The sequence below is a fragment of the Capricornis sumatraensis genome, chromosome 5 (genome assembly GCF_032405125.1).
Source record: "Capricornis sumatraensis isolate serow.1 chromosome 5, serow.2, whole genome shotgun sequence".
Lineage (NCBI taxonomy): Eukaryota > Metazoa > Chordata > Mammalia > Artiodactyla > Bovidae > Capricornis > Capricornis sumatraensis.
In genome coordinates, this window is record NC_091073.1 from 117,868,371 (window position 1) to 117,879,047 (window position 10,677).

At 41.8% G+C, this 10,677-nt stretch overlaps 1 pseudogene; it reads left to right on the top strand.

Annotated features, from left to right (window-relative positions):
* Window positions 1-7,216: 7,216 nt before the first annotated feature.
* LOC138080318 (ras-related protein Rab-21 pseudogene) lies at window positions 7,217-8,014 on the top strand (annotated as a pseudogene).
* Window positions 8,015-10,677: the final 2,663 nt, after the last annotated feature.

Consider the following 10,677-nt stretch of genomic DNA (forward strand, 5'->3'; position numbering starts at 1 on the left):
AATCCCATGGACAGACAAGAATGGCAGGCTACAGTCTCTAGAGTCCATGGGGTCGCAAAAAGAGTCAGACATGATTTAGCAACTAAATAACAATCGTGGCATATATATGCCAAAACTCATTGCATCCTTTAAATATGTACAGTTCATTATACATCAATTATACCTCAATAAAGATAAACAAGTACCAAGAAAAATACAAGTGAGCTTCAGTTGTTAAGACACCTGGGAATGGGGAGGTAAGTGAAGATTGATGCTGGCCAAAGGAATAACCAAGAGCTTTAGAAAGAAAAAGAAGAACAATTCTGCACTAAAAATAAAAACAAGTATGAATGTTTCACAGTTGAAAATCCCCCAAACTCCCCTCACAAGAAACTTTTTAAAAGCCCCCAACATACCCCAAGATGTTCAGGTTTAATATAGTATCATACTGAGGTGATATCTGTTCATTTCTCTGTTGCTAAAGCCTCAATCTGAACCTGGTTAATTACACCATCCAATAATCCTTCTAGTTGGGTACCAGTGATTTCCTCTGACTCTTGGCATCTTCCGTAACCAGCCACTAGTCCATGAATGATGAAAAATTCAATGCCAGAAATAATCACTAAAAGTTTGCAGATTCTACTTTAACATCCTTCCTGCATTATTTTCTGAAACCAGGTCCTCTGACTGATCAGAAGCTGAGACAACGTGAGTCTCATCTGGTATTAAACACAGCTCTTCACTACAAAAACCAGCAAACACCTTCAGAATAAAACAAATTCTCCAAAGGGAGGAACTATAAGGGGGATATAGATGAAACTAGATCTGATCAAGGTAAATGCTTGCTGAAAGCAGAAAAAGTAGTCTGAGGGATATGGGTGAGGTGTGTTACTCTTGACTATAGCTTTGTGTGCTTGAAAATGTCCTTTGTTGTTATTGTTGTTCAGTTGCTAAGTCATGTCTGACTCTTTGCAACCCCATGGACTGCAGCTTGCCAGGCTTCCCTGTCCTCCACTATCTTCCAGACTTTGCACAAATTCATGTCCATTGAGTTGGTGATGCCATCCAACCATCTCACCCTGTGTTGCCCTCTTCTCCTCCTGCCTTCAATCTTTCCCAGCATCAGGGTCTTTTCCAATGAGTCAGTTCTTCCCATCAGTTGGCCAAAGTATTGGAGCTTCAGCTTCAGCATCAGTCCTTCCAATGAATACTTAGGGTTGATTTCCTTTAGGATTGACTGGTTGGTTCTCCTTGCAGTCCAAGGGACTCTCAAGAGTCTTATCCAGCACCACAATTCGAAAGCATCAGTTCTTCAGTACTCAGCCTTCTTTCCGGTCCAATTCTTGTATCCATACATGACTACTGAAAAAAGACCATAGTTTTGACTATACAGACCTTTGTCAGCAAAGTGATGTGCTTGCTTTTTAATATGATGTCTAGGTTTGGGATAGCTTTCCTTCCAAGGAGCAAGTGTCTTTTAATTTCATGGCTGTGGTCACCGTCTGCAGTTTGAGAGACCAAGAAAATGAAATCTGTCACTCCTTCTACTTTTTCGCATTCAATTTGCCATGAAGTGATGGGACCAGATACCATGATCTTAGGTTTTTAATGTATTTTTAGAGTGTGATTCTTAAGTAATGCTCTTTGAAATTATAAATATTTAAAATAAAACAAAATATGTAGATAATAAAGATTAGTCAAAATTGAATGCTTCATTGATATATTGATAATGTTGGTGCACACTAGAGTGATGTGTTTTGAGGACTTATTCATGCATAATTTAAGTACATTCCCTCCAAAGCGTGAATATAAACCAATTCACTCTTAAGGGTGTGATAAATGAGGGGAAGGGTGGCAGTAGAATGTAAAAATCACAGTGGTGCACATGTGACTTCACCCCTCCTCCCACTACAATATTTATCCCCCCTCCCAAATAACAGCAATGGAGTAAGTACACCTGGGTTCACCCCCTAAAACAACACCCATCCAGGAGGCTTCAAGTTCAGCCCTCTAGGGTCTGGAACTTGGAGACTCCTGGACACCCATTTAAATGTCAGTTACCTTATCCCAGACTCTCAGCCTATAAATTAGAATTCTCTCAAACTGCAAGAGGCTTAAGCAAAAGCTTACTTACTGGGCACATACTCAAATGGTCAAGGAGCAATCTGGCTTCAGACACTGCTGAATTCAGACCTCGAGCAACACCATCAGCAGTGGATTTTTTCCCTCCTCTCAGCTCTGCCTTCCACAGGTTGTCATCAATCTCAAGTCCATGGAGGAGGGGGGGTCTTTGGTAGTTCCAGGAAAACCTCCCATGGGTGCAAGGTGGCTGCTACAGCTCCAACTCTACATCCTTGCAGGTTCAAGTTCAGCAACAAGTTCAAGAGCCTTCTCTGGTAGCCCCCAAGATTTATTCTGATGGGATGGACTTGGGCCATGTGCCCACTCCTGAAACAATCCCCATGGTCTGGGGGGGAAAGACCTGCTTCTTAATCTAAGTTTGGGTCACAGGTCATATGCCTAGAACTGAGGATAAAGCCCCACCACAAACACATAGCCAATGAGAAAAAAAGTGGATCCCTGAATGGAAATTTAGGGCTGCTCCTAGAAAAGGGGGACTGATGGATGCGGGGACCATCTACTCTTGGGACTGTATGCTAACAGTAGCCCATTGGTTCCAAAAATGGAACAAATGTATTTCAACCAAGAATAGTAGGATAACTCAGAAAGCCTCCAGATGGTTCTCGTGTATATCTTAGTGGAAATGTTCTTCTAATCCCACATTGAGAAACGTTGCCTTACTCAGTTCCCCACAGATATGTCCTGTTGGTCCCAATGCACACAAAACTCTACTCACAGCTGGAAAAAAATAATGCATGCCACTTACTGATTCATCTAACAAATATTTAGAAGTTATCCCCTTATCGCTCTCCAATATCACTCTTGTATACAACAACAAGAGGGTTTGTTTACCATTGCAATTCACTGTTGCTGTTATCATTGCTCAGTCGTTAAGTCACTTTAGACTCTTTGTGACCCCATGGAGTGCAACATGCCAAACTTCCCGGTCCTTCACTATCTCCTGGAATTTGCTCAGACTCATGTCCATTGAGTTGATGATGCCATCCAACCATCCCTGCAATTCATTGTAATACAGACCAAATCGCCCATCAACAAAAGAATGGATGAACAAAATATGTTGTAGATAGTGGAACACTGTTCATCCTCAAAAAAGGAAGGACATTCTGATATAGGCTACAATATAGGTGAACCTTGAAGACATCATACTAAGTGAAATATGCTGCTGCTGCTGCTGCTGCTGCTGCTGCTGCTGCTGCTGCTGCTGCTGCTGCTGAGTCGCTTCAATCTTGTCCGACTCTGTGGGACCCCATAGATGGCAGCCCACCAGGCTCCGCCGTCCCTGGGATTCTCCAGGCAAGAACACTGGAGTGTGTTGCCATTTCCTTCTCCAATGCATGCAAGTGAAAAGTGAAAGTGAAGTCGCTCAGTCATGTCTGACTCTTCACAACCCCATGGACTGCAGCCTACCAGGCTCCTCCATCCATGGGATTTTTCCAGGCAAGAGTACTGGAGTGAGGTGCCATTGCCTTCTGCAAGTGAAATATTCTAGACACAAAAGAATAAATATTGCATAATTCCACTTATATAAGGTGCCTCAGTTCAGGTCAATTCAGTTCAGTCGCTCAGTCATGTCCGACTCTTTGTGACCCCATGAACTGCAGCATGCCAGGCCTCCCTGTCCATCACCAACTCCCGGAGTCCACCCATGTCCATCGAGTTGGACAATCTTTCCCTCAATCTTTCCCCGCATCAGGGTCTTTTCAAATGAGTCAGCTCTTCACATCAGGTGCCTAAAGTATTGGAGTTTCGGCTTCAGCATTCGTCCTTCCAATAAACACCCAAGACTGATCTCCTTTAGAATGGACTTGTTGGATCTCTGTGCAGTTCAAGGGACTCTCAAGAGTCTTCTCTAACACCACAGTTCAAAAGCATCAATTCTTCAGCACTCAGCTTTCTTTATAGTCCAACTCTCACATCTGTACATGACCAGGAAAAACCATCGCTTTGACTAGACAGACCTTTGTTGGCAAAGTAATGTCTCTGCTTTTTAATATGCTCTCTAGGTTGATCATAACTTTCCTTCCAAGGAGTAAGTGTCTTTTAATTTCATGGCTGCAGTCACCATTTCCAGTGATTTTGGAGCCCAGAAAAATAAAGTCTGACACTGTTTCCACTGTTACCCCATCTATTTCCCATGAAGTGATGGGACCGGATGCCATGATCTTAGTTTTCTGAATGTTGAGCTTTATGCCAACTTTTTCACTCTCCTCCTTCACTTTCATCAACAGGCTCTTTAGTTCTTCTTCACTTTCTGCCATAAAGGTGGTGTCATCTGCATATCTGAGGTTATTGATATTTCTCCCAGCAATCTTGATTCCAGCTTGTGCTTCCAGCCCAGTGTTTCTCATGATGCATAGAAGTTAAATAAGCAGAGTGACAATATACAGCCTTAATGTACTCCTTTTCCTATTTGGAACCAGTCTATTTTTCCATGTGCAGTTCTAACTGTTGCTTCCTGATCTGCATACAGGTTTCTCAAGAGGCAGGTCAGGTGGTCTGGTATTCCCATCTCTCTCAGAATTTTCCACAGTTTATTGTGATCCACACAGTCAAAGGCTTTGGCATAGTCAATAAAGCAGAAATAGATGTTTTTCTGGAACTCTCTTGCTTTTTCCATGATCAGCCCCAGTGGGTCCAGGGTAATTCAAAGCGGGGACAGAGTCAGCATCCTAGGAATTAATTGCTTAATTAAAGATAAAGAGGGAGATTAAAAAGAAATAGTGTAGTAGGAAAATTAGTAGAGAAAAAGAGGCTGAATAACTTGGTTTACATGGGATACCAATAAAGCTTCGAGACAAGAAGCTTGTACCACCTACGTAGGCCACTGGCGCCCACTTGAATATTGGAGGGTGTCCCGCCTTGTGCTCCCTCTCACGTGGAACTTAAAAGCCAGGGCAAAATTAGCAGGCTTAGCGAGCACCCACACTCCAGATGGGAATTCAGCCAGAAAAATGGAGAACAAGAAAGAACGACACGGGGGAATCAGTCTTTCCAGAAACTGATCCATTTTCTTTATTTTCAGGTTTGCTTATATACCTTTTGTTACACATAGAGACAAATGGAAATTTCAAAGTCACGCGGGGGTCAGCAGTCCTGACCTTTATCAAAATCAGGTGCTTCATATAAATGTATACAAAAAGGTCTTAGGGTTTTACATCATCTTCTGGCCATGAGGCCTGCTGACATTTTATGATCCTTTCTTTCGGATAACGGTCAGTCAACCAAAAACTTATTTTCCAGGGGTGATTTTTCTTAAACCAGGCACCACCCTCCTAAGGTACCAGATGAAGTTGCATTCCTATAGGGTGAGGGTATAGTGGGTTACAATTAAGAAAGGAATTTACTTAGCCTAAGGTTAATATGATTAATCTTAAAGGTTAATACTTATTTCTTCTATATACTAGTCATATTCATTATAAAGGCAGGGAATATGGAGATTTAGCAGCAAATATTGGCCCAAAAAATGAAAAACCCTTCACCAATATAATTCCTAATCAGCCCACTATACTAATAATTTCCAACTTCCTAAAAGAATCTGCCTTTAGTAAGTCTAAAACATCTCATGCCTCTCATGGTTGGGAGGCTGTAAACAATCACATGTGGCCGGACAAACCTGTACAGGCAGGCTAGATAAACTTCAGAGGAGTTCATAAGTTGAAACACTCTTGTCATGCCCAGGAAATTTTATTAACTGGAGCTGTAGGTTAACTCCTTCTCTGAGAGAGGTGATGGGGGAGAGCCCCCTGTAAAGTCAGAGGTGTAGGTGAGAGCATAAAACAGTAAAGTGGGCAGACTCTAGTTTTGGGGGTAGATGCTCGGGAACAGGGTGTTTCCTGAGGCTCGATCCCACCTTTGGGTATGCTGAAGCCTCCTTCCTCATGACCTTTGCCTTGGGCGGAGTTCCTCACGCTGGCTCCCGGCATCTCTGCCTTTTCTAAAACCAGCTTGAACAAGTTCATGGTTCACATATTGCTGAAGCCTGGCATGGAGAATTTTAAGCATTACTTTACTAGCATGTGAGATGAGTGCAATTGTGCGGTAGTTTGAGCATTTTTTGGCATTACCTTTCTTTGGGATTGGAATGAAAACTGACATTTTTCAGTCCTGTGGCCACTGCTGAGTTTTCCAAATTTGCTGGCATATTGAGTGCAGCACTTTCACAGTGTCATCTTTCAGGATTTGATATAAGGTGCCTGCTGCTGCTGCTGCTGCTGCTGCTGCTAAGTCTCTTGAGTCATGTCCGACTCCATGCGATTCCATAGACGGCAGCCCACTAGGCTCCGCCGTCCTTGGGATTCTCCAGGCAAGAACGCTGGAGTGGGTTGCCATTTCCTTCTCCAATGCATGAAAGTGAAAAGTGAAAGGGAATTCACTCTGTTGTGTCCGACTCTTCACGACCCCATGGACTGCAGCCTACCAGGCTCCTCCGTCCATGGGATTTTCCAAGCAAGAGTACTAAGGTGCCTAGAGTAGTCAAATTCATAGAGACTAAAAACAGAATGGTGGTTACTAAGGGCTGGAGAGAGGGGGACATGGGGAGTTAGTATTTAATGGGTACAGCGCTTCCGTTTAGGATAACGAAAATCTCTGGAGATGGATGGTGGTGACGGATGCACAACAATGTGAATGTACTGATGTCAATGAACTTTACACTTTAAAATAGCCAAAATAGTAAATAATAATAATAATTAATAAATAAATAGATGTTATTAAAACAAGACATTATTAGTGAGAGCTGGAAGAGAGGAGAAAAAAACAGCAAAGAGTTCAAATTTGGTGTCTTTCTAACAGAAATAAACTAAATAATGTAGCTAGCTTAAAGAAACAATATGGAGGAGACGCCATTAGAGGGAGGCGGAGAGCGGGCGCTCCTAACCTCTCCCCAGGTTCCTGACGTGGTGCCCGGGGCCCTTCACTATCGGACTTTCCCCTCGGCGCTTCCAGGCCTCGCCCGGAGGCGGCAGTGGGGACGGCGCCCGGGCCGGGGGGCGCCGGTGCGGAGTGGCTGCGCGGGCCGCGGCTGTGAAGGTGCCGCGGCGGCGGCGGTGGGGACCTCGGCGCGGCGCTAGGGCTCGGGCGGCGGGGATGCGACGGGATGGCTGCGGCCGGCGGCGGCGGGGCGGCGGCGGGCCGAGCCCACTCGTTCAAGGTGGTGCTGCTGGGGGAAGGCTGCGTGGGGAAGACGTCGCTGGTGCTGCGCTACTGCGAGAACAAGTTCAACGACAAGCACATCACCACCCTGCAGGCATCATTCTTAACAAAGAAGTTAAATATTGGTGGGAAGAGAGTAAATCTTGCTATATGGGATACAGCAGGTCAAGAGAGATTCCACGCATTGGGTCCAATTTACTACAGAGATTCAAATGGAGCTATTTTAGTTTATGATATAACAGATGAAGATTCTTTCCAGAAGGTTAAAAACTGGGTGAAAGAATTACGGAAAATGTTGGGAAATGAGATCTGTTTATGTATAGTAGGTAATAAAGTAGACTTGGAGAAGGAGAGACTTGTTTCCATTCAAGAAGCAGAATCGTATGCAGAATCTGTGGGAGCAAAACATTATCACACTTCAGCCAAACAGAACAAAGGAATTGAGGAACTCTTTCTCGACCTTTGTAAAAGAATGATAGAAACTGCACAAATGGATGAGAGGGCAAAAGGCAATGGCTTCAGTCAGCCGGGAGCTGCAAGGAGAGGTGTTCAGATCATTGATGATGAACCTCAAGCCCAGAGCGTTGGCGGAGGGTGCTGTTCTTCTGGATAACTGTTCACCCCTAAGAAAGTAAAAAAAAACAAACTGTGGATCATTGCCCTCAACATGAAGACTGCCATATTCCAAGTCACATTATTTTACCGATGGAGTTACAGAATTAACAGTATTTTAAATTACGTTTATAACTGCAGAGACCTTAAGTGCTAAACCTAGTGGAGTTTGTGACCAGAGAATTGGCATTTTCTACAAATGTTAACAAAGCAATTACCAGTGGCCTTTTTACATATTTTTTTCTTTAATAAGAAATAATATGCATGTAGAAAAGACCTACTTAAAGGCTTCATTTATATTCTTTTAAATCAAATCTTTATTTAATAACATATATGTTGTTGAAATGGTATACATTTTTGCAGTCCTTTGTATTTTGTGGTAGTTTGAATTGTATCCCTTCTAAATGGCAAAATGTCTTTTGTTTTCTCCTTTTTTTTTTTTAATTAGCAGATACCTGAAGTACTATTTTTGCAGGGTTTGCACAGGCCCCTAACTGTCTACTACACTTTGATATAATCTATATACATCCTGTATGCTGAGCTGGTAAAATACAATGTAAATTACATATTAAATATTTTATCTGCTTTTACAAGTGCAAGGTGCAAAAATATATACAATAGTCTCATTGATGACTGTAAAGTGAATTAACATTTGGTGATAATGCCTAAGCTTTTTGACTCTGATATAAAGATCATAGCTCCCCTTCACTTCTGTCTTAACTTGAAAGTGGCGTGTTTAAATTTTCTCATATACTTTACTTGAATTATTGCTATTGTCATGTTTTTTGCCTCTAAATCCATGTGATGATTGATTGAGCAACAGCATTTGCCTTTGGGTTTTGGGTTGTTTTGTTCTTTTGTGGGGTTTGTTTTTTGGGAGGCAGGGATAAAAGAGATGACTTCTGCTGTTTTTGCTTTAGAGTGGTTACCTTAGAAGTATTTGGGTGGAGCATGCTGAGTTTCACTTCTGCAAAGCTTTAGTTTTCTCTTACGCTTTATATGAAATGGATTCACTGGTATGAGAAGAGAGGAAGAAGTCCCAGATAGTAGCCACTCACCAAGACTCTTTTATACAGCAGCATGTTAGTGGTAGTTTCTGCTCCGGAAGCAGCAGTTCTAGATCTTTCCTAAGCAAATTGTATTTGTTCATTGCTTGCCAGAGATGAACACGGAAAGTTTTGTTTCATTTTGTAAGCGCTATCCTTCTGAGTTTCTTTGAAGGGAAACATTTCATGTAACGTAGTTATAGCAAACACTGGAAAGATTTATAAAATTATATTCTTGTATACTTTGTAAATGAGTCTCACCAGGTATTTTTTTTCCTTAAGCATAAGACTAAACTTAAATTTGTTAATTTTAATAAAATCAGGCACAGGAAGAACACAAATTATGTAAATTAACAAAAATTGTTCTTGTTCTAATATATATATATTTTTCCATTTCAGTCATGCTTGGAAAACTAGTAAATGATATGTCTAAGATAAAAAAAAAAAAGAAAAGAAATAATATGGAGAAGAAATGGCAACCCACTCCAGTGTTCTTGCCTGGAGAATCCTAGGGATGGGGGAGCCTGGTGGGCTGCTGTCTATGGGGTCGCAGAGTTGGACACAACTGAAGTGACTTAGCAGAAGCAGCAGCTTAAAGAAATAATATAGATCATCAGTGTCATGACTTAGGAACAAAAGAGCATCAAAAAGGAACAGGAAGATTTGAAAAAGAAGAAAACACCATACCTAGAAAATTTTTAATGAAACTTAAAATTTAATAGAATAGGGAAAGCGGATTAAACACAACTGAGACAGAAACTGAGTAACTTGTTGGATAATTATGAAGAATTTAACCAGCGTGCAACGGGGAGAAAATAAAGAGATGAAAACTGAAAGATACAAACCAGGTTAGGAGATAAGGAAGTTACAGTGAGAGGGTTGAACATGCGGTTAATCAAATTTCAGAAGGAAATATTAGGGAAAATTTCAGAAAGTAGATGTTCAAAGGCATAATTCAGAGAGTTTCCCAGGTTTTACAAACAAGAGTGTGACAACATTATATGGCAGCCTAGATGGGAGGGGAGTTTGGGGGAGAATGGATACATGTATATGTATGGCTGAGTCACTTTGCTGTGCAGCTGAAACTATCACAACATTGTTAACTGGCTATGGTGGTGGTTTCATCGCTAAGTCATGTCTGACTGCTGTGATCCCGTGGACTGTAGCCTGTCAGGCTCCTCTGTCCGTGGGATTCTCCAGGCAAGAATACTGGAGTGAGTTGCCATTTCCTTCTCCAGGGGATCTTCCCAACCCAGAAATCGAACCCAGGTCTCCTGCATTGCAGACAGATGATTTACCAACTGAGCTATGAGGGAAGCCCGAAACGTGTGTATTACCATATGTAAAATAGATGGCCAATGAAAATTCCATGCATGAAGCAGGGCACTCAAAGCCGGTGCTCTGGGACAACCCAGAGGGATGGGTGGGGAGGGAGGTAGGGGGGTACCGTTCAGGACACCTGTACACTCATGGCTGATTCATGTAGATGTATGACAAAAAAAACACCACAATATTGTAAAATAATTAGCCTCCAGTTAAAATAAATAATTTTTTTAAAAAAGAAACATTTAAAGAATGTACCTCAAAAAAGAAGAAAAAGGATATCAGAAAGAAAGCCTGAACTAGAAGAAAATGAGGGTTCTTTTTTTGCCTAATAAAAAATCAAGTAAATTTAAACAAACACTGAGTATATATATTTTTTTCATCTAACTTGGGGGGGGTGGTTAAAGTAAATCAAGATAAAACT